Source organism: Stenella coeruleoalba (genome assembly GCF_951394435.1).
Source record: "Stenella coeruleoalba genome assembly, chromosome: X".
Lineage (NCBI taxonomy): Eukaryota > Metazoa > Chordata > Mammalia > Artiodactyla > Delphinidae > Stenella > Stenella coeruleoalba.
This window is the reverse complement of record NC_137152.1, coordinates 596,594-621,659: the sequence shown is the minus strand read 5'-3', so window position 1 is coordinate 621,659 and position 25,066 is coordinate 596,594.

The following is a 25,066-nucleotide window of genomic DNA, read 5'->3' as shown; positions in this document are numbered from 1 at the left end:
ATCAATAAAACTAAAAGCTGGTTCTTTGAGAAGATAAACAACATTGATAAACCATTAACCAGACTCCTCAAGAAAAAAAGGGAGAAGACTCAAATCAATACAATTAGAAATGAATAAGGAGAAGTAACAACTGACAGTGCAGAAATACAAAGGATCATGAGCGATTACTACAAGCAACTCTATGCCAATAAAATGGACAACGTGGAAGAAACTGACAAATTCTTAGAAAAGCACAACCTTCTGAGACTGAATGAGGAAGAAAAAGAAAATATAAACAGACCAATCACAAGCACTGAAATTGAGTCTGTGATGAAAAATCTTCCAACAGACAAAGCCCAAGACCAGATGGCTTCACAGGCAAATTCCATCAAACATTTAGAGAAGAGCTAACACCTATACTTCTCAAACTCTTCCAAAATATAGCAGAGGGAGGAACACCCCCAAACTCATTCTATGAACTCACCATCACCCTGATACCAAAACCAGACAAAGATGTCACAAAGAAAGAAAACTACAGGCCAATATCACTGATGAACATAGATGTAAAAATCCTCAACAAAATGCTAGCAAACAGAATCCTACAGCACACTAAAAGGATCATATACCATGATCAAGTGGGGTTTATCCCAGGAATGCAAGGACTCTTCTGTATATGCAAATCAATCAATGTGATACACCATATTAACAAATTGAAGGAGAAAAACAATATGATCATCTCAATAGATGCAGAAAAAGCTTTCTACAAATTTCAACACCCATTTATGATAAAAACTCTCCAGAAAGTAGGCATAGAGGGAACTTACCTCAACATAATAAAGGCCATACATGACAAACCCACAGCCAACGTTGTTCTCAATGGTAAAACACTGAAACCATTTCCTCTAAGATCAGGAACAAGACAAGGATATCCACTCTCACCACTATTATTCAACATAGTTTTGGAAGTTTTAGCCACAGCAATCAGAGAGGAAAAAGAAATAAAAGGAATCCAAATAGGAAAAGAAGAAATAAAGCTGTCACTGCTTGCAGATGCCATGATACTATACATAGAGAATCCTATAGATGTTATCAGAAAGCTACTAGAACCAACGAATGAATTTGGTAAAGAAGTAGGATATAAAATTAATGCACAGAAATCTCTTGCATTCCTATACACTAATGATGAAAAATCTGAAAGAGGAATTAAGGAAACACTCCCATTTACTGTTGCAATAAAAAGGATAATATATCTAGGAATAAACCTACCTAAGGAGACAAAAGACCTGTATGCAGAAAACTATGACACTGATGAAAGAAATTAAAGATGATACAAACAGATGGAGAGATATACCATGTTCTTGGATTGGAAGAATCAACATTGTGAAAATGACTATACTACTCAAAGCAATCTACTGATTCAGTGCAATCCCTATCAAACTACCAATGGAATTTTCCACAGAACTAGAACAAAAAATTTCACGATTTGTATGGAGACACAAAAGACCCTGAATAGCCAAAGCAATCTTGAGAACGAAAAACAGAGCTGGAGGAATCAGGCTCCTGGACTTCAGACTCTACTACAAAGCTACAGTAATCAAGACAGTATGGCACCGGCACAAAAACAGAAATATACATCAATGGAACAGGATAGAAAACCCAGAGATAAACCCACACACCTATGGTCACGATATTTTTGATAAAGGAGGCAAGACTATACAATGGAGAAAAGACAGCCTCTTCAATAAGTGGTGCTGGGAAAACTGGTCAGCTACATATAAAAGAATGAAATTGGAACACTCTCTAACACCATACACAAAAATAAACTCAAAATGGATTAAAGACCTAAATGTAAGGCCAGACACTATAAAACTCTTAGAGGAGAACATAGGCAGAACACTCTATGACATAAATCACCACAAGATCCTTTTTGACCCACCTCCTAGAGAAATGGAGATAAAAACAAAAATTAAAAAATGGGACCTAATGAAACTTCAAAGCTTTTGCATAGCAAAGGAAACCATAAACAAGACCAAAAGACAACCCTCAGAATGGGAGAAAATATTTGCAAATGAAGCAACTGACAAAGGATTAATCTCCAAAATTTACAAGCAGCCCATGCAGCTCAATATTAAAAAAAAAAACAACCCCATCGAAAAATGGGCAGAAGACCTAAATAGACATTTCTCCAAAGAAGATATACAGATTGCCAACAAACACACGAAAGGATGCTCAACATCACTAATCATTAGAGAAATGTAAATCAAAACTACAATGACGTTACACCTCACACCAGTCAGAATGGCCATCATCAAAAAATCTACAAACAATAAATGCTGGAGAGGGTGTGGAGAAAAGGGAACCCTCTTGCACTGTTGGTGGGAATGTAAATTGGTGCAGCCACTATGGAGGGCATTATGGAGGTTCATTAAAAAACTAAACATAGAACTACCATATGACCCAGCAATCCCACTACTGGGCATATACCCTGAGAAAACCATAATTCAAAAAGAGTCAGGTACCACAATGTTCATTGCAGCTCTATTTACAATATCCAGGACATGGAAGCAACCTAAGTGTCCATCGACCAATGAATGGATAAAGAAGATGTGGCACATATATACAATGGAATATTACTCAGCCATAAAAAGAAATGAAATTGAGTGATTTGTAGTGAGGTGGATGGACCTAAAATCTGTCATACACAGTGAAGTGTAAGCATACACAGTGAAGTGTAAGTCAGAGAAAAACAAATACTGTATGCTAACACATATATTTGGAATCTAGAATAAAAAAGAAAGAAAAGAAAAAATGGTTCTGAAGAACCTAAGGTCAGGACAGGAATAAAGATGCAGACATAGAGAATGGACTTGAGGGCACGGGGAGGGGGAAGGGTAAGCTGGGACGAAGTGAGAGAGTGACATGGACATAGATACACTACCAAATGTAAAATAGATAGCTAGTGGGAAGCAGCCACATAGCACAGGGAGATTAGCTCGGTGCTTTGTGACCACCTGGAGGGGTGGGACAGGAAGTGTGGGAGGGAGACGCAAGAGGGAGGGGATATGGGGATATATGTATATGTATAGCTGGTTCACTTTGTTATAAAGCAGAAACTAACACACCATTGTAAAGCAATTATACACCAATAAAATTGTTAAAAAACAAAAACAAGGAAGGAAACTGTGACACCTGCTACCACGTGGATGCACCTTGAGGAGAAGATGCTCAGTGAAATAAGGCACACCCAGAAGGACAAATACTGTGTGATTTCATTTATAGGAGGTCCCTAGAGTCATCAGATTCATAGAGACAAAAAGTAGAAGGATGGTCACTAGGGGCAGGGGAGGTGCTTGTGGAGCTGGTATTTAATGGGGACACAGTTTCAGTTGGGGAAAATGGAAAAGTTCTGGCAATGGATGGTGGGGATGTTTGCACAACAATGTGAATGTACTTAATGCCAGTAACTTATACACAAAAATACTTAAAGTGGTAACTTTTATATATCATATGGTTTATTTTATAGTATATCATTTTATGATGTATTTTGCCACAATAATAAGAAATTATTAAAATTAAATATAGGTGTTAAAAAAGTGAGTGTATTTGTCCAGGTCTGAAAATTCAGGAAGGGTCTTGCTTCTCTGCAAACAGCTTCCTGATTCTTGGTGATCCTAAACCCACATGCCCTTGAGATGGAGCCTAAAAGGGTCCATCCATCTCACAGTGCTCAGTTGTGCCTAAAATCTCTTTTCTAGGACTTTAACACATTCCCGTGAGTTGGGAGCACATGAGCACCGTGGGGCTCCCTGGTTTCAACGTTCTACACAGCTCATGTCTGGTTCCCCTGAGGCTGGACCACTGGAGGTATCTGTGGTCACCGTGTCTGCTGTTCTATATCTTCACACACACACACACGATGGGTGGCCCTTCTCATCCCAAGCCCACAAGAGGGATAAAGGAGCCCAAGGGATGGTTCTGGCCACTGCCTTGCTGGCAGGAAGGGAAGCGTGTGCCTTGCAGGGTGAAACCTCTAACCGCTAGGACGTGAAAAATCTTACAAGGTTTCTTTTGCCGATGTCCAGATGGTGGTGACTTTGTCCATCTTTGTTCTGAAGAAGCAGCACCTGCAGCAGACCTGCAGCGGGCATGGGAGAGAAACAAACCTTTGATGTTAAAAGCCGCTGGGGGGCTTCCCTGGTGGCGCAGTGGTTGAGAGTCCGCCTGCTGGTGCAGGGGACACAGGTTCGTGCCCCGGTCTGGGAAGATCCCACATGCCACGGAGCGGCTGGGCCCGTGAGCCATGGCCGCTGAGCCTGCGCGTCCGGAAGCTGTGCTCTGCAAAGGAAGAGGCCACAACAGTGAGAGGCCCACGTACCAAAAAAAAAAAAAAAAAAGCCGCTGGGATGTGGGGACAGTTTGTTACTTAGCACAACCTCCTGGTGCAGACAGATATATATGTGCCTGATACATGGTTTATGAATGAATCAATAAGGGAACAGACTTAATGCTTTTAGGGCACCTGATGTGTGAGCAGTGATATTTTCTACGTAGATCTTTGGTCAACGCAAGATGCATTTTTTTTCTTGCTAAATAAAGTTTGGTGGGAATGATTATCTCCAAATTTTGGGCACACGCATGTGGAATAAAGGGTTCCCTTACATTGGATATTTGGCCCAATGCCACGGTGGTGGACACCTGTGCTTCATCCCTATTCATGAGTTGATCACATGGCAGAACTTCAGAAACAAGAGCCCACATCCTTCAGGATCTTATTTTCTCCCTGTCAGGTCTTACTCTGTTGCCTCCTGGCAGGTTTGAAGCCCTAAAACAACAGCTTTCTGATCGCCAAGGGGATGTGGACATCCATCCAGAAGAAAGGCATCTTCCATCATGTGTCGTCTTTTCTAGGAAAACCTACTTTCGCTTCATAAAATAAGACTGAGTTTGCATTTCCCAAGCTCGGAGTTAGCCCAAGCTGTTCGTGGAAGCCTTCTTCTACCACCTTGAAAAGTTCTGGTGTTCCAACAGAAAAGGCTGCCCGGGTAATAACAATTTTTTAAATCTCAAGGATAAAACCCACCAGGGTTGACAAGCTAGGAAACCTGCTGGAAATGGTAAATGTTCTCAGAAATTTTAACTTTTTTGGCAACATCAGCAGTGCATAATGGAGGTCCTAGTAGACACGCTCAGAGTCTGAAGGCATATTCTTTTGGACCAAAGTCATGGGCTCAAAGATATGCCCAGGGCTGCAGGGGACCCACCATCCCCAGGACCCTCAGCTGCGTCCTGCTTCCAGGAATAGCGATCAGCACCCCAGGGCTTCATGCCCCTTAGCTTATTCTGCGTCCCTACAGCCTACAGAGCCAGGTGGGAGGAGAAAAAAACCCAGAACCCAGAGAAGGGCAGTCTCCCTTTTCATTTTTAGAACAACCCAGGTCCCTCCCCTTCTATGAGACCCTCAAGCCATGTGTGTGCGGTCTTCGAATCCTGGTGTCTACTCTCTGGTCCAGAAGTTTCCCCCAGTGAAACCCCTGGTCCTGTTATAGCCTCATAACCTTAGAACTCTCTCCACCATTGGTGACAGAGGTGGGGGGCAGTTCTGATGCAATGCCTGTGTTCATCTCCTGGAGGCCTCCAGGGGGTGGACCCTGTCGCCCCAAATTCATATGATGAAGTCCTCACCCCCAGAACCTCAGCACGGGAGTGTATTTGGAGGCAGCGTCTTTGCCAAGATGATCAATGCAAAATGAGGTCACTGGGGTGGGTTCTAATCCAAAATGACCAGGGTGTCTGTACAAGGGGGGATTGGACCCAGACAGACAGAGGAGAAAGCAAGAGGAGATGAAGGCAAGGATTGGAGTGATGGGGCCACAAGCCAAAGGGTACAGGACTGCCAGGAACCACTGCTTCCTCATCTTCCCCACCTCCCGCTCCTACGTCTCCCCCTCCCCCACCTCCTACCCCTTCTCGCCTCCCCCGATTCCCCCTCCCCTCCGCTCCCCCACATCCTTCTCCTCTATCTCCCCTCCCCCATCTCCCCTCCCCCGTCTCCCCTCCCCCTCCCCTCCCCCTCCCCTCCCCCACATCCTTCTCCTCTGTCTCCCACTCCAGCTCCCACCTTTTGCAGGGAAAGAGGATTTTTTTTTTTGCCCAAACTGCAATTCACCTTTTCCCCAACTCCAGCACTCACCTCCCTGAAACCCTGGGCAATCCCTTTCCTTCCAAGGTAGAAGCCTGAATTGGAGCCGGCAGAGAATGCTTTCCTGGGAATCTCTCTGTCGGAGCAGCTGTTGGAGGGCCTTCCCGAGACGCTACATAACTTCCCTTAATCAGATCGCAGCAATCAGATTGGAAAATCGTCCCATATGTTGGAGCACAGAGCAGGGGCCCCGGGTTACGGCCGGGACACAGGCCACACGGAGGTTAAGATCTGGATGCAATTAGAGGCGGGATCCAGGCATCTCAATGGTTCTTCGGGGACCAGTTGGTCTTGAGTCACTTATAATTGCGTGCTCGGAAATTACTCACCCTGAAATTGCTGGGGGCCGGAACGGACTCTGCCCACATGTGTCCCCCGAGGAGAAGGAGGGGGCGGGGGGAGGGCGTTGGCTGTGTGGAGGCATGTCCCTGATGTTTCAGGATAATCCCAAAGTAACCCCGTGGGCCTGAGACAGAGAGAGTGGTCAACAGTTCCAGTGGGCTTAGGCTCTTCCATGCCCCACCTTGGTCTCCACCCATGCGATGCTGTCTGTAATTTCTGCATGTCCTGTGTCCTTAGGGTAAAGATGGTCCTTTAGCCCTGGACCGCTTGGTGGGCAGGGCTGAGCGGTTGCCATGGAAGTATCACTGCCCTGTGGGCTCAGAAGCCTGGGCCCACCCCTGCGTCTGGCACCGTCCAGCGGGGGTGAATTTGCAGCAAGTCATTTCTAAGAGGGTGAGCCTGTCTGCTGAGCAAACTAGGAGAAAAATAATGAACTAGTGTCGGGTGGGCCCATCCCTTGCTCCAAGTGGCTCACACAGAAAAACGTCTTGGCTTATTTATGAACTTTTTAGAGTTTCTAAACCTAAAAATGTTGAAGTTATTAGAAGTATATACGGAGGCACAATGGGCTTGTTTAAAGAAGAGGGTCAGGTTGACCCCCCTACGTTGGACAAGGAATAAAACAGAAAATTAAGAGCCACAATCTAAACAAGATGAGTGGCCGCTTTTATGGAACACGGTCAGAAGTGATTAGAAACTGCTTTCAGTTAAAGAAATGATGCAACTGGGGCAGCTTCGCTGAAAAAGCCCCATCATGGGAAAATCACAAGCTCTCTTTTCACTTGTAGATGATGATGAGACGTCTTGCTCCCTGGATCGGATGTGGGATCCCCACCAGATTGGGGATGATGTATCCATTTTGCAAACCTAGAACCTTCTAGAATCTTCTGAGAAGGGGGTGTTGGTTCTATAACCCGTGACTTGAAAAACTGATGGCAAAAATAGTGAAAGAAACCAGATACAGAAGGACACACAGAGTGTGATCCTACGTATAGGAAATGTCCAGAACAGGCAAATCCATGGAGACAGAAAGTAGATTAGTGGTTACCAGGGGCTGCGGAGGGGGAAGGGGAGGGGGAGCGACTGCTCATGGGGACAGGGTCTCCTTCTGGGGGGTTGAGAATGTTCTGGAACCAGATAGAGGTGGTGGCTACAACGCCGTGAATGTGTTAAAGGCCCCTGAATTGTCCGCTTTGGTTAACCTGGTGAATTTTGTGGTATGTATACTTTACCACATCGAAGAAAGAAAGTCACACAGCTGGACACCAAATTCATCACTAAGTTTCATAAAGGGAAGAGGCAGGGTCTTTTATCACCATCCTCCTCCAAGGCAGGACATGCCAATGTAACCTTATGGGGTATTCCACAGAAATTTGGGGGGAAAAGTTAGCTGGATTAAATGTGGAAAAAGAACAAAATCCCACAGCAGGATTTAGATTCTGTGGAATCTGAACAGACATGAAACCCCCAAGAGCCCTACAACTGTCTTCCAAGAATCACCCAAAGACCAAAGTCGCCCCATTTGGAGGGAATAAATAGCTCTTTCCAGGCGATCTGTCGCTACCATAGCATTTGATAAAAGACTCAGTTCTGATGTTTCCTCATTTTGGGTCTGACCGATGTCGCTGCTTCCTACGAAATTTAATTGTAAGTGGGAGGAACCCCTACTCTCTCGACCAAATGTCTCTGGCGGCCCTGAGATACTGTTTGCTGCTACTGTGTACTGTCTCCAGCTGCTGTGAGAAACAGATGAGTTAATTTATGTGAAATTGCTTTGGGAACAAAACAAGATACACGGGTATCTTATCAATTTGTCAATTTATAAGAATCGGTAGCAAAAATGTGTCAGCTAATTTTATCAGGAGCTGCTCTGAGCCACCCATCACAGATGTAGAAAACCCCCAAATCCACCCAGGGAGCTGGTGATCCAATAGCTCCCCTCCAGCAACAACGAATGCCTACAGGCACACACAGCGTGTCCGGTGAGGTTCTAGACGTCTTTAGCCTCTTCCCTACAATTGTGTAGGTGACACGGGCATGGTGATTTCCACAGATACCTAAAGTCATATCTGAAAGAAACAAAAACACTGATTCGAAAAGATACATGCACCCCAGTGTTCATACAGCACTATTCACAATAGACAAAACGTGGAAACACTTAACGTCCATCGACAGATGAATGGATAAAGATGTGGTACATATACACAATGGAATACTACTCAGCCATAAAAAAGAATGAAATAATGCCAGTTGCAGCAACATGGAAGGGCTTGGAGGGCATGATGCTAAATGAAATAAGTCAGGCAGAGAAAGACAAATACTGTATGATCTCACTTATATATGGAATCTAAAACATACAACAAACTAGTGAATATAACAAAAAAGAAACAGACTCAGATACAGAGAACAAACGAGTGGTGACAAGTGGGGAGAGGGAAGGGGGAGGGGCAAGATAGGGGTAGGGGATTAAGAGGTACAAACTACTATGTATAAAATAAATAAGCTACAAGGGCAGCACAGGGAATATAGCCAATATCTTTTTTTGTTTTAGATGTTGGGGGTAGGAGTTTATTACTTAATTAATTTATTTTTGCTGTGTTGGGTCTTCGTTTCTGCACGTGGGCCTTCTCTAGCTGTGGCAAGCGGGGGCCCCTCTTCATCGCAGTGCGCGGGCCTCTCACTATCGCAGCCTCTCTTGTTGTGGAGCACAGGCTCCAGACGCGCAGGCTCAGTAGTTGTGGCTCATGGGCCTAGTTGCTCCGCGGCACGTGGGATCCTCCCAGACCAGGGCTCGAACCAGTGTCCCCTGCATTAGCAGGCAGATTCTCAGCCACTGCGCCACCATTGGCAATTACAAGGCTCTACTTGTACGGCCTCATGGGAGAGCTGTCTCTGCCCCAAACCAGACTTGGGCAGTGCATGCAGTCTTCAGGGGCAGCTGCAGACGAGCTCTCAGGCACCCTGCATAGTCATGCTTTTTTGGTGTATTTGCCTTCTCAGCCCTGGAGTCTCCATTCCTAGGTCTCTTTATCTGAAGCCCTGGGCTGAGGTCTTCAGGGGCCTCTGCTGAGACCTCCTTATGTGGGGAGGTGAAAGAAACCTGTAAGGTTCTTTCTCCACTTCTCCGTACTTTTCCACTTTTCCTGTGCACCATCTCCCCATCCCAGGCTCCATAAAACTGCTAGGGACATTTGCTGGGGCTCCCCCAGCAGTGAGACGACCTCCATATCTGTGCTGATCTACCTGACCCTCGACCTGAACAACGGTGCATGGGGGAAAATGGAACGGCGGGGAGTTGGTGCCTCCTCTGGCTTTAGCCCCTTCCTTTTGCCACTGCAGTAAAAGCTTAGCTCTGACATTTTGGGTTTGTTGCTTTAACTGACTGCTCCAACACCTGAAAGCTCAACTGCCCATTGGGCTCGGCTGAGCTCCTGACAAGGACCAGTATCGGTATCAGCGTTAGCTATCCGTGTCAATATCAATATTAGAATCGGCATCGTTTATCCGTGTTACCATCAGAATGAACAGCAGCGTGAATAGAAGCATGCTTACTAATATTAGCGTCAGGATCAGTACCGACAGCACCATCAGTAGTAGCACCAGCGTCCACACCAGTATCCACCTCTGTCTCCACATCAGCACCAGTAGCAATAATAGCATTAGTGTCAAGTACCTATCAGCATCAGCATCAAAATATCAGAGTCAGCATCAGTATCAACAACAGCGCCAGTTATCAGTATTAGTACCACTACCAGTATTCGTAGCAGCATTGCTTATCGGTATTACCACCAGTGTCAGTAACAACATCAGTTATAGGTGTTAGCCTCGTTACCAATAGCACCGTCAGTACCAGCAGCAGCATCCACATCTGTCTCCACCTCCACCTCCACATCAGCACCAGTGTCAGCATCAACATCAATAACACTGTCAGCATCAGCATCAATTATCAGTATCAGTATCAGCATCAGTAGAGCATCAGCATTAGCATCTATGGCAGCATCAGGACCAGCACCTTCATCTGTATCCACACCAGCACCAGTATCAACGTCAGCATCAGTGTCAGTACCTGTCAGCATCAGCATCAATTATCAGTATCAGCATCAGTAGAACATCTGCTTTAGCATCTATGGCAGCATCGGCACCAGCATTCTCATCTGTATCCACATCCACACCAGCATCAGTATCAACGTCAGCATCAGCATCAGTGTCAGTACCTGTCAGCATCAGCATCAATTATCAGCGTCAGCATCAGCATCAGTAGAACATCTGCTTTAGCATCTATGGCAGCATCAGGACCAGCATCTTCATCTGTATCCACACCAGCATCAGTATCAACGTCAGCATCAGCATCAGCATCAGTACCTGTCAGCATCAGCATCAATTATCAGCATCAGCGTCAGTAGAACATCTGCTTTAGCATCTATGGCAGCATCGGCACCAGCATTCTCATCTGTAACCACATCCACATCAGCGTCAGCCTCAGTATCAGACCCTCAACGAGATCCCCCATTTGCACCCATGACCTGCACAAGATGCCAAGACCCCGGATGCATATGGGGGAAGCGATTTCATTTACATCAGTTCTTTTGCAAGAGACCCAAATCCCAGAAGCCCTTCAAAATGTGTGGCATTTCCAGGGAAGGACTGATGGTTCCTTTTCCAAACATTAGCTTGTGTTCAAAGTAAAGACATACCTCTGGAGGGTTTAGAGATGCACTCGTTTGCTGATTACTGTGGGGATAGACAAGAGCGACTGAAGAAGGGGAAGCCATCCATCCTAGACGCTGGCTGATAAGTATACGAACTGCCCCCTACAAAGGAAAACATTTATTGTCAGCATTTAAACTGCGATTAAACAAGACACAGACTGCAAACATTTCTCGGACGAGAAACTTGAGCCAGCAATTCGCCACGTGAAGATCCCCAGATGTGAACCATTCAATTATCTAATAATTAAAACGTTTTTACATTTCCAGTCCTACCCATCAGGAAAGCATTTGATTTGAAATGGTAATTGGCCGATGTCCTTCCCCGGGAAATGTACTATGTGCTGTGGATGGAAGAAGTCTCGGAGAGAAGCCTCATGGGGGGTTTCCAGAAGGACACGGGGCGAAGTGCTCACTGCCAGCCTGCACCCTGAAGTGTGTTTCCACCTTGTGGGCGGCGGGAGCTGTTCCTTTTTCTCCTGCTGCTGCAGAGGCATGAGGACTGTGGCCCCTCTCCCCACAGATGCTGGGAACTACCCGCAATGCAGGATTCTCATACTGTTTCATTTAAAGACAAAGGAAAAGGGAAGATTCTGACCCTCTGGGGTCCCTGGGGGAGGTGAGAAACAATGCATTTAACAGGAATGTGGAAATGGCAAGCGAGCTCACAGATTAAGTAGTTTTACTCATTGGGAGCCAGCGGCAATCCTGTGAGTGACTGTGAAGCCCTGCACGTCCACCCTTCTCAGGTGTGTGGCGTTTGCTTTTCCAAACAAGTGGTGTTTGCCTTTCCAAACAAGAGCCCTTAGGATAGGTAAGCACCCGCTTTAGCAAAAAAAAGAAAATCATCAGAATCCCTCCAGTATTGAGAAGGTGTGGGGTGACAAGAGAATTCGAGGTTGTCTTCCAAGCCTGGAATGCTGACATCCTATTGTAAAACTATTTCATAGTTGCATCAAGGAAACAAACACTCCCGTGGATATTTGCATATAGGACCCGGTGAGGGAAACACGTTCAAAACCTATAATCACGGAAAAGCTTGTGACCATGATTTTTAAGCATCTTGCTCATTCAGAGGGAGACACCCAGCTCCTTGCGTTTTCAGAGGGAAAGTCTCCATGCCTGGTGGACACACAGACCCACCTACTCTACTGTGTTCGCTGAAGGACTAAGGTGAGTTCTATTCCTTTGCTGTCTTGAAGATGTGTGTTGTTAACAACTGTGGGTTTTGTTACGAGAATTGTGAGCTCCTTCCCCGTACTCTGTGGCTACCTGAATAGCTTAAGAGGGACTTAGGTACAACCGAGGCATGTTAAATAAGAGGCCCCCCAATACTGGTGCCTTTTGCAGCATCCAACATTTTGTGGATTCATTGTTCCAATGTGACATGGATGGACCGTATGGATTTGTGATGCGATATATCAATTTTGAAATTTATCAAAAAAAGTTTAAATAAGAAAAAAAAACTTATATGAATTTAATTGTTTATTGAAGCCATAACCCATGAGATTCTGCTTTGCAAGCTGGAGATACAGCAATAATGAACAATAAGGGGATATCTCAGGAGAAATCCAGGTATAAAGAGTGTGGTAGATTGATGGCCCCAAAGACGTCCACATCCTGACCCCCATGTGGTGGACAGAATAATGTCCCCAAAGACACTCACACCCTAATCCCAGGAACCTGTGAATTTTTGTTACCTTAGGAGACAAAATAGACTTTGCAAATGTGATTAAGTTAAGGACATTGAGAAGAGGTCCTTGTTCCAAAGGACAATTGTTCCAAATTATCGGAGTGATCTCAATATAATCACAAGGGTTCTATAACAGGGAGATGGGAAGGTCAGAGTCACAGGGAGATGAGAAGACCCTAGTCTGCTGGCTTTGAAGACAGAAGACGGGGCCACAAGCTTAGGAATGCAGGTGCCTCTAGGAGTTGGATAAAGCCAAGAAACACATGTTCCCTGGCGCCTCCAGAAGGAACCAACCCTTTTGAGTCCGGTAAGGTGGGGATGTGGTGGGGAGGTGGCTTAGTCATGCCTCTTTACCATGGTGTTTGATAGCTTTCATAAACTCACACAAGGAAGGTGTGACCTCCCTACACCCTTTCACTCTGTCACCTCCAACACCCTAATCTATGATCACTTTCCTTGTTTTCTGAACTCCGCCACCCAACCTTGAGTTCTCTCAAAATTTGATTCATCTTTTAAAGCAGAAGATGCCATCTTCTGTGGGAAAACTGGCTCGAGCACCTTTCTCAAACATAGAGATTGTCCCAAGGACAGACATTTGGTAGAACTCAGGCTAGTCAGCTCTTCCCTGGAATTTAATCAGCAAACACCAAAGAGGAACTCAGACTGTGTAAGTGAAGAGTTGCAGCAGGCTGTTTCCCCCACCCTGTCTTCTGGAAGAAGTCATCTGCAGTGAAAAAGCCCAGTCTGGAACACAGAGAGACGCAGAGAGGTAAGAGAGTGACAGGAACTCTCAGGGGGTCCCTAAGAAGCTGTCCATCTCCATTCTGTAAAATTGCCTTTCCTGGATTCCCTTGCACCTATGTGTGGCTGTGGGATGAAGTTGGGATCCATAGAAAGTAAATAGCAATGTCTTAGATCAATACACTCTCTCACATTTTTTTAAAGGCTAAGGGTGAGCTTTCCTCTCCTCTTTTCCTGCTGATTGGAATGAAGGTGTGAGGGCTGGAGTCCATGGAGCTATGTTGGACCACGAGTAGAAAGTCACATACTGAGGGTGGTGGAACCATAACGTGGAGGATGCCTGACACCCTGGATCTTCATAGCAACCCTCAACTCCTTGCTCTGGCCTCCTGTCCTGTCAGAGACATAGCCTCTCTTCTAATTTAAGCCCTTCTTTTTGGTTTGTTTCCATAATATTCTGTTAAACCCAAATACTAGCATATAGATACATAGATAGGTAGATAGATAGATACATACATACCTAGCTAGATATGTATCCGTATGTCTATGTGTGTACCTACGTATCTATCTATATCTTGTGTCCAATTCATTCCCAAGCTCCCAGCACCTAGCAGTTTGCCTGGTACATAGAAACGATTTAGCTGAATTGCCGTTTCCCTTGTCAGGGTTACTATAATGCTTTGCAAAATGGCTTTGGAATTAATGTTCTTACCCTTTCTGTTTGTAAAATAAACACTCTTCTTTCTTGGAAGGGAGTAAGTGAGGCTTTCACAAGACCCTTGGGGTGTGTTTTTCTTACATCACTAGCGGCAGCTCAGGCCAAGCACAGTTTCCTGGCCCTAAGCACTTCCTGGCTGGACTAATGCCTCTTCCTGAGGGCTCCCCTCCAAGTCTTTCCCACTTCAGCCCCACCCCCTCCCTGGAATAATCTCCATGTGACATCACTTTCACCTCCCCACACTTCACTATAAAATCTCCCATGTCTCTCCTTTACCTGGAGCAAAGATGGCAAAACTGGGGGCAAAGGAAGCAAACTCAAATATCTTTAACCCCAAACTGCCCTCAGGTCTGTGAGACCCAATGGGACCCTGCATGACTTTTGCCAACTACAGTCATTGCTATCATTGGCAACTTTCCAGAACTTACCTACACACAAAACCTATCTTTCATCCTCGTTCTCTAATATAAATTCTCAACATTTTTAATATGGCATTCCTGGCCTTCTGTGGTCTGACCCGGTCTTGCTTTCCAACAATATCTCTCCTAAGAGCTTCACAAGAACCTTCTACTCGGGCTACCCTGGTCTTTTTTTTTTTTAAAGTTTTTATTTTATATTGGGGTATAGTTGATTAACAATGTTGTGCTAGTTTCAGGTGTACAGCAAAGTGATTGAGTTCTACATATACAGGTATCTATTCTTTTAAAAATTCTTTTCCCATTTAGGTTGTTACATAATATTGAGTAGAGTTCCCTGTGTTGTACAATAGGTCCTTGTTGAGTTTCCATTTTAGATATAGCAGGATGCACCTGTCCATCCCAAACTCCCTAACTATTCCTCCCCCACCCCCTCCCATACACCCTGATCTCTTGCCCTCGGCAGGCTTCGTGCGTTTCCATATGCTCGTTCATGGAAGAATCCAGAAGCACTTACTGAGTCTTTGTTGACTACCAGATGCTGTTGTAGGCACTAGGGAGAGACACCACAGTGGACAAAAGGGGCAAAAGTCCTGGCCGTTTTTGACCTTGCTTTCTGATGGTGAACAACATGGGTAAGGAAAATAGAGTTTGTGACGTGACGATGGACGGCATGAAGGAAAAATAAAGCAGGAAGGGTGTTGGAGGGAGGCTGGGAAAATGGGCGGCAGCTTTGCTTCATACACATTTGGTCATGTGGACCATCCTCCCAACTCTGAACATACGTTGTTGGAGTCTCCATCCCTCCCCAGCTATCCATAGCTCCCTGACTCTCACCCCATCCGTGAAGCCACCCCAGCTCACGGATGACCTACACAATACCCAGACTGTCAGAAAGGCAACCATCAGATCCCACGAGCAAAACTGATGTGTGTCTAACATGACACAGAGTTTTGCCTACATGGAAACACGGGCCCCGTGGATCCAGCCCCGCTGCCCTCTGAGTATGCTGTTCGATGCTTTCCAGGGCTTTCTACCAGGTTGCTCATGAAGGTGGAATTCACTCCAGGGTGTTCCCTCATGGGACAGTGATGGATGTCACCTGCTCCCACCTCAGCTCTGGGACGAGGAGAGGGCGTGCCTTGCCCCCTCTCCACCCCACTTTTTCACCGCCGCCAGATGCAAGTGCATTCATGCACATTTAATATTTACAGCATAAGGAGTGGGTGTTTACGAAAACAGATGCGCAATCATACGTCTTATGCAGAATATTGATAGGAAATTTAGGAAATCAAAGCGTTCTAAAGCTAACAAACCTTCCTCCTCATCTTAAAGCCTCTTTAATTAATTTAAAGATTTTTCTCATTGAAAAGCACAAATGAAAATGCTTATTAATCAGTGAAGTGTTCAGGCCATTATCAATCATTTCTTATGTAAACTACTGTCTTGTGACCCAAACTGGGTGCGTGAGGATGCTGATGTGATTTATTTCCCTAAAAGTATCCATTTGCCCTTGAAACCCACTCCAAGCGAGTGAAAGTCTCACGGTAAACAGCTCTCGGATGACGGGGGTGGCGGTGGGGCAGGGGGGCAGGAGAGGGCAAAAGAGGGCACAAAGTCCTCTCCTCCCACTTTCTCTCCTCACTCACTTTCAGGAGTTTGCTGGACGGATTTGGAGCGGAGATCCAGACAGGGAGCAGAGCATGACACAAAGTGTGGCCAGGTGGTCCATATATGGCATGGTGTCCCTCAGGAATTGACAAACCCCAAATGGAATGCCCACCATGGTACAGACGGGGCGCCTGCTCAGCTTCTTGCAACAGTGACTTTTTAAAATTGGAGTCTAGTTGATTTACAATGTTGTTTTAGTTCCTGGTGTACAGCAAAGTGCTTCAATTATATATATATATATATATATATATATATATATATATATATATACATATATATATTCTATATACATTCTATATCTTCTATATATATTCAGTTATTTATATAGTTATATATACTTTTTTCAGTTATATATATTTTTTTCAGTTATATATATATTTTTTCAGTTATATATATTTTTTCAGATTCTTTTCCATTATATGTTATTACAAGATATTGAATATAGTTTCCTGTGTCCTGCAGTAAATCCTTGTTGCTGATCTATTTTACATATAGTAGTAGTTCTTTTTCCATTCCTCTGTTGACGGACACCTAGGTTGCTTCCATGTCTTGTCTATTGTAAACAGTACCGCTATGAACATAGGGGTGCATGTATCTTTTCAAATTATGGTTTTCTGTGGATATATGCCCAGGAGTGGGATTGCCGGATGATATGGTAACTCTAGTTTTAGTTTTTTAAGAAACCTTCATACTATTCTCCATAGTAACTGCACCAATTCACATTCCCACCAACAGTGTGGGAGGTTCCCTTTTCTCCACACCCTCTTCAGCATTTTTTATTTGTAGACTTTTTAATGATGACCATTCTGACTGGAATGAGGAGATACCTCATTGTAGTTTTGATTTGCATTTCTCTAATAATTAGTGATTTTGAGCATCTTTTCATGGGCCTGTTGGCCATCTGTATGTCTTCTTTGGAGAAATGTCTATTTAGGTCTTCTGCCCATTTTTTGATTTTTTTTTTTTCGTTGTTGTTTTTATTGAGTTGTATGAGCTGTTTGTATATTTTGGAAATTAAGCCCTTGTCAGTTACATCATTTGCAAGATGTCTTTTAGTTCTGTTTATGATTTCCTTTGTTGTGCAAAAGCTTTTAAGTTTGATTAGGTCCCATTTGTTTATTTTTGTTTTTATTTCTATTGCCTTGGGAGACGGACCTAAGAAAATGCTGGTACAATTTATGTCAGAGAAAGAGTGGCTTTGGATGTCCTGTGATGATGCATAGCATGGCACACAATAGGAGGTTTTAAAAAGCATCTCAAAAGCTGTAAATTGAAAGAAATGACATCATGAAGCCCCAGTCTCAAGACTCTATTCTTCCCCAACCCCATTTTTATCCCATCCTGCAAGCTTGAGTTCTGGGGTTACCTTTAACCTCTGTCACACTCACCTCTAATACTGAAGCCTCCTATTATTGTTAATTATTACCATTATTATTCATATTGGAAAAGAGAAGAGACTTAGGTTAGTCATTACACTCTAGTTGCAAGAAAGGAATTTGAATGGACAAACCCTGCCTTTTCACTGAACCACCGGGCTGTGGCTGGCATTTGTTATGTGCCCCGCCATTCACTTTTTATACCCAGTCTATGCATCCTCCTGCTTCAGACTCATTGGATTGGTCAGAATCTTTGTCTGCTGAGTGATGCTACCCTATATTCTTGAACCTTAGTACTTTTATTCTTCCATTAACCCTTGCTGGGATCGTTAAGATGCGGCCCGGGGCCTCTTCAGTTTCTGTTCTTAAGCTCGTGGCCTGACCCTATTGTGTTGCTTGGCTCTTTTCAAGGATGCTATTTCTCAGCCTGTACCTGTCCTAAGCCTTTCTCACCCCCAAGAGACCCTGCAGGAGAATCTAGCTTGGGGTTTTCTATTTCAGCACTATTAAAATGTGGATGAGTCAGCTTAGGCTGCTATTAAAAACATCATAGACTGGATGGCTTACATAACAATTTATGTCTCATAGTCCTGGAGGCTGGAAGTCTGAGATGAGCATACCAGCATGGCTGGGTTCTGCTGAGACCCTCTTCCTGGCTTGCAGACAGCTACGTTCTTGCTGTGTCCTTACATGGTGGACAGAGAGACAGAGACAGAGCGGGGAGAGAGAAGGAGAGAGAGGGAAATCTCTCTGGTCTTTTCTTACAAGGACACTAATCCCATCATGGGGTCCCATTCTCAAGACCTCAGCTAACTCTATTCATCTCCCAAAGACCCACCTCCTAATACCGTCCCATTGGGAATTAGGGCTTCCAAATATGAATTGGGGCGACCCACACATTCAGTCAAGGATAGGGTGAGATAGTTCTTTTTTTGTGGGGACATCCTGTGCATTGTAGGACAATGAGCAACATTTGGACACTCTGCAGGTTAGAAGTTGATTCTCTTCCAGGATAGGAGCCCTGGACATCCCCAACCATCACCTCCAGGGGGGTTCTTTTAAAAAATGTAAATGTCACCAAAATTGAGACATCTGATTCAGATTTTGTGATTGTTCACAAATTATTAGATTGAGTTTTCCCTTTGCTTAGGAACACGGGACTCTTTTCTTTTTGGTGAATCATGAGGTAAGCAGATTTCCAGAAGAAAACCATTTGCCATTAGAAGAAATAAAAAGTGTTTAAAAAGGATATGCTAATTACACATGCTTACTGCCACATATCTGACAGCAATTCTATGCAGTAAATGTGTATGAATTATTCGTTCAAATAGCGGTGTCTTTCCAAAAGGAATTTTTGCTGTTGATGTTAAAAATGTCCTTTCTAGGTGTATCCATGAATTCAAAGTACTTGTTTTCTCTGGTTAGTCTGAGTAGGGAGGTGGCTTTGCACCTGCCAGAATCCCACTGCCCCAGAAACAACAATTTACCTGGATCTCACCCAAGACGTTCCATTCATAAGTTAAGGTGATCTCCTAAAAACGTGCCTAATTTGGGGAACCCTCATTCACCTTTGAAAGGGGTCTCTCTCATTGAATGCCAGACAGGATTTCCAAGGGATGTGTGTGTGTGTGTGTGTGTGTGTGTGTGTGTGTGTGTGTGTGTTTTAAACACCTCTCTGGGGACCTCTGTGATCACTTTATTATTTATAGATTAAAGAGCATTGTTGCTAATTAACACTGTTCTAGTTGTCGGTGGGTAGAGTGGTTTGCTTTGAAGTCTCTCTGATGTTGCATTTTGGGAATTCCATACGCTGCTGTAGTTGGCATAGTTCTGGACTTCGGAACCTGCTCTTGTAAGCAATTATTTCATTTTCTGTGGTAGTGATGTCTGTCCATTGTTCCAGGACGTCCCAGACAGGATCACTTCCTAAGAATTCATTCTTTTAGGTCCGTGGAAACGGTTTCCTGACACTAAGTCTTGAGATCAATTCTGGTGGAATGCCCATACCGTCTGCATCCTCCTTACCAAACATTTTCATGCAAAAGGGGTCAGTGCCTTGTACAGACCCGTCCCTGGAGCACCTCACTGGGAGAGCTCCATAAAAGCCTGCCAAAGGGCCAGCGGCTTCTGAGTTTAACTCAGGTGGGCGTGAGCCACACACACACACACACACACACACACACACACACACACACACCCCAGGAAGAAGGATTTCAGTGTCAGTCTGGAAGGACAGCACAGGAAGCCTGCTGGTACTCTGGGGGTACCTCATCCCAGGTCTTTTAAGAAAAGACAACTCTATAACCCTGAGGGTTCAGACACCAGCTGCCTGAGGCAACAGATCATCTCAAGGAATGACTCACTCATCTACACTTGTACCAAATCCCATGTACTCAGCAGTCTTGTTTTACAACTGAGAGTGGGTGCTGCCTCCAGACTGTTTCATGGTGTGTGTGTGTGTGTGTGTGTGTGTGTGTGTGTGTGGCACGTGTGTGCACATTGGGGCAATTCAGATAGAGGGACACAATTGCATCTATATTTTATCCATGATGGACCGTGTTGGCCTGAGTTCAATGCAGGATGCCCCAGACATGGATATATGTCGCCCTCTCATTTGTTTCAGGATCCGGGTCTTATAGATGCTGAAGCATCCTTCTAATTCAACAACCCAAATCCTCCAGACCCACAACAGTTTGCCCAGTGGGTAGGAAGCCGGAGACTTGGAGAATCTCTCTGATAAAGCAGAGGTATGGTCTGGAAGAAAAGTGGGTTCCTGTCTGGAGACCAATCATACCTTGTTACAAACAAGCATCATCAGTTACAAGTAGATAAAATCAACAGCTTTTTCAACGCCACGTTTGAATGTGCTTTGCATGAAGTCGTCCCTCAAAGGTTTATCAAACCACTGTGAGTGTTATGCGGTTGCTATATCAAAGCACCACAACTGGGGGGGCTTAAAACAGAAATGTATTCTTTCTCCGTTCTGGAGACCAGAGGTCTCAAGGTGTCAGCAAGCCTGGCTCCCTCTGAGGGCCGTGAGGGAAAGCTCTGCTTCTCCCTTTTGGCTTGCAGGCAGCTGTCTCCTCCGCAGGTTCCTTCACATGGTTTCCGCTCTGCACATGAGCCTTTGTCGAAATTTCCCTTTTTTATAAGGATTAATGACCTCCTCTTAACTTACCTAAGTACTTCTACAATGACCTTATTTCCAAACGAGGTTCCGCTCTGAGGCACTGAGTGTGAGGACTTCAACATGTGAATTTTGATGGGACACAATCCAACCGACATTAAACTTGTTGCAAAGATAAGATACAGACCCAAATTAGCATCTTGTACTGCCGTTATATGACATCCTTTCCCAATACTTCTTCCTTCTCAAGATCGTCTGAACGTCTTCTTAGATCTTGCAGAAATTACAGAGAGTTCCCTGAAAGCACTGCAGCCTCTGAGTTTCCTTGGGTCCCTGGAAAAGCCTTTGTGATGTGTTCTCCTATCTGAGTCTTTGGGGAACATTTCTTTCTTAATTGCCCATCGCTGAAATCTTGACCTTTATCTGATCTTTATCTGTCCCCACTGGAGGACTTCGTATGGAATCTCAGGCTTCCTTCATCACGGCAAGAAAACGAACCTCGTAGCCGCAATGTGTGTGCAATTTTCAGCCCAGTGAAACTGCTTTTAATTTGAAGGCAGTGTAGCATTTCCAGCCCCCTCTAACCTTTCAGCCGGAACACCCAGATTTCATGGACAGCAGAAATTACAGACACTTTTCTTGTCCATCTCATTTTGGTCCCTCTCCCTGGCATTCCTGATGAAATGCCCCCCTCCTCCCATCTGAAGGGAAATTTGAGAGGCCCTTACAGCTTAACACATTTCATACTTTGATTTTGCTCAAGGAGGAAACACGAGGATATCCGAGAGTAAATCTGGCGAGTCATACTACATAAAAGGAAGATGAAACACACATACAGGGGGAAGAAAAAGCCCACGTGGGTTGGCGGATGCCTCCATGGCATGGTGGGTTTACAGGAAATATTTTAAGGCGGTCATGATTTGGAGGGAATGAGAAGAGGTTACACACCACAAAACAATCTGCTAAAATCTCCTTTGCTGGTTATCCAAGGGGGACATGGAGTGGCCCATTCTAATCTCCTTAGTGTTACTGGTGGGGATGGAGACTGAGGCTGAGAATCAGAAGTGTTAATGCAGTAACCAACAGTGACCTGCTGTAGAGCACAGGGAACTCTAGTCAGTACTCTGCGGCAACCCAAATGGGAAAAGAATTTGACAAAGAATGGATCCACGTATATGTAGAACTGAATCACTTTGCTGTACCCCTGAAAATATCACAATAGTGTTAATCAGCTATACTCCAATATAAGATAAAATGTTTAAAAAAACAAAACCAAAAACAGATCCCCAGAGAAATGTTACTGCAGTCTTGGAAAGCGGGGGGATCCCCTTGCACACAGCAGGGCTCGCTGTAAGAGGAGAAACTTCAGAAGGTGCTCGCAGCCACCCCACGACCCTGGGACCTCAGGACCGAGCTCCAGAGAACCCCACTGCTGGGGAAACTTCCCAGGCTCAGGCATCCCCACTGGGACCTCACAATCTTTGCAGGCTCCTAACATCCCACTGAGGTGGTGCCCTTTTATCTACAGGAGGTCCTGATGGCTGAAAACATGTGCCTAGAGGGGCTGTGGGTTTGTACCGACACCTCCACCTCTTGTCACCTTCTCGCCTGCACCTTGCAGGTCTAACTGCATAGCTGTAAATTTTGGCCAGGGAGTGCTGGCAGAGAGGTGCTATCTATGAAGCAGAGATGACTTTGAGAAATGGAATATTTCCGGCCACATCAGTAAACAAAGGATGTCACAGTCATCAGGAATTGCAGCCACAGCGCATGGCGAGCCGGTGAGCCCTGAGGATACTCAGGAAGGAAAGAATACCTGCTGTCTAGTAGCCATCAGACTGCAGCCACCCCGATGGTGAGCGCTGAGTAAACTCAGGATGGGAAAACGCAGGAAACTGGTCCCAGAGAGCTGAGGTGCATACCAGAGGGATGATTTCAGTGAGCCCACACTCTTGCATCTTCCCATTTTTGGAAAGCGCAAAATTCCTTAACTTGTGATTTCTGGTTTTCTTTAGTTAATGATAATCTCTTGAGGTTCCGCCTACCTGCACTTTGTTGTGAAACTCCTAGATATCCTAGCACCGCCCCCCACAGCCTCCTCTGAGCAGTTCTCTCAGGGTTACTTGAGATGCTGCCTGCTGGGCTTGAAGTCCTAAAATTTCCCACCGAATAAAACATAACTCTCAGCTTTTAGGTTGTGCGTTTTTTTTTTCTTTTCAATCTACAACTTCCTCTCTCCCTCTCTTCTCTCTGTCTCTGCCTGTCTCTCCATCCCTCCATCCCCCCACATCTCTCTCTCTCCCCCTTATTACTGGAGTATCCTGGGAGAACGAGTGCTCACCTAGCAGGTGGATTACCTGTGGGCTTATGCCTTGACCATCACCTATAGAACATAAAACACTGAGCGAATCCCTGGACACTTGCTCGATTTCTCTTCACAAGGTCTGTCCCTTCAGTATGGGGAAATATCTCATCTGTCAGAAAAATCCTATCATAGACTTCCCAATGGGCTTAAAGCAAGACATTTGCAGGACACAAAAATTGAGAAACTATGCCACCAACAGACTTTCACCAAAGGAAATACTATAAAGAGAACTCTGAAATCCAAAAAGAAGTGACCCAAATAGAACATTAAAATTAACAATAGAATGAAGTGACTTTTTATCAGGAAGTGGTGAAGATGCCTGAGAATGTGGGTAATTGTAAATAAATATTGGCATTATAAAACAATAGTGTCTCAAGGGAGTTAAAACGTAGAAAGAATTAAAATGCATGAGAACAATGGTATATAGATCAGGGGGAAATAAGTAAACTTGAATGTTCTAAGGTATTTTCACTGTCTGGTAAGAAAGTAAAAGCAATTAATATTAGACTTTGAAAACCCAAGAGTATGTGTTGTAATATTAAGGAAAATCTTCCCAAGAATAATGAAAGAACATTTGACTTCGAAGTAAATGGTGGTGATCATGAGAGTCATTATAATAAATCACGAAAACCTCATATACTCTAAATAAAGAAAAGAAACAAAACACATAAAACTTTTAGGGACAAGTAGAAAATTCACAGTAAGGTAGTAAAAATATAGATATAGAATTACTGAAAAAGTTCATATGCCTGGAAATTAAATTTCTAAGTAACCCATGGGTCATAATAGGCATTGGAAAACATGATAAGCTGAAAGACAATGAAAATAAAACATAGTAAAACATTAGGGATGTAACTTAAAACTGTGCTGAGTGCAAACTGTGTACTTTAAAGCGACTAGAAAATATTTGAAAAAACATCAATGTGCAAAACAACCTTCTTAAGAAATTAGAAAAAGAACAGCAAAAACTCACATTAATTAGTGGGAATAATGAAATAATAAAAACGAAATCATAATTAATCAAGAGGTAAATGAGGGCTTCCCTGGTGGCGCAGTGGTTGTGAGTCCGCCTGCCGATGCAGGGGACATGGGTTCGTGCCCCGGTCCGGGAAGATCCCACGTGCCACGGAGCGGCTGGGCCCGTGAGCCATGGCCGCTAGGCCTGCGCGTCCGGAGCCTGTGCTCCTCAGTGGGAGAGGCAACAATAGTGAGAAGCCCGTGTACCACAAAAAAAGAAAAAAAAAAAAAAAAAAGAGGTAAATGAATACATGATATAGAACATTGCAATCAAAAGACCAGTAATATGGGGAAAACCCCAAGATATTGATCAATAAAATCAGAGAAGGCATAAAGAAGTAATACCAAGAATAAAAAACGGGAAATTACTACAGACCCTATAAACATTTGAAATTTCATAAGAGAATGCTATGAACAACATTATGCCTATAAAATTGAAATGGTAGCTAGAATGAACAAATTTGTAAAAATATACAGTTAAAAAACTGACACCCAAAGAAATAGAAAATATAAAGTTTTATAACCACAGAAGAGACAGAATCTGTAATGATATACATTTACACAAAGAATTCTAGACCCAAAATCCTTTACCTCTATATTCTACCAAATATTTAAGAAATAAATAATGGTAGTATTACTCAAAATATTCCAGAGGTTAGGAAAAGAGGAAGCAGTCACAACCCAGTTTATGTCACTGGCATAACCCTTTCAATGAA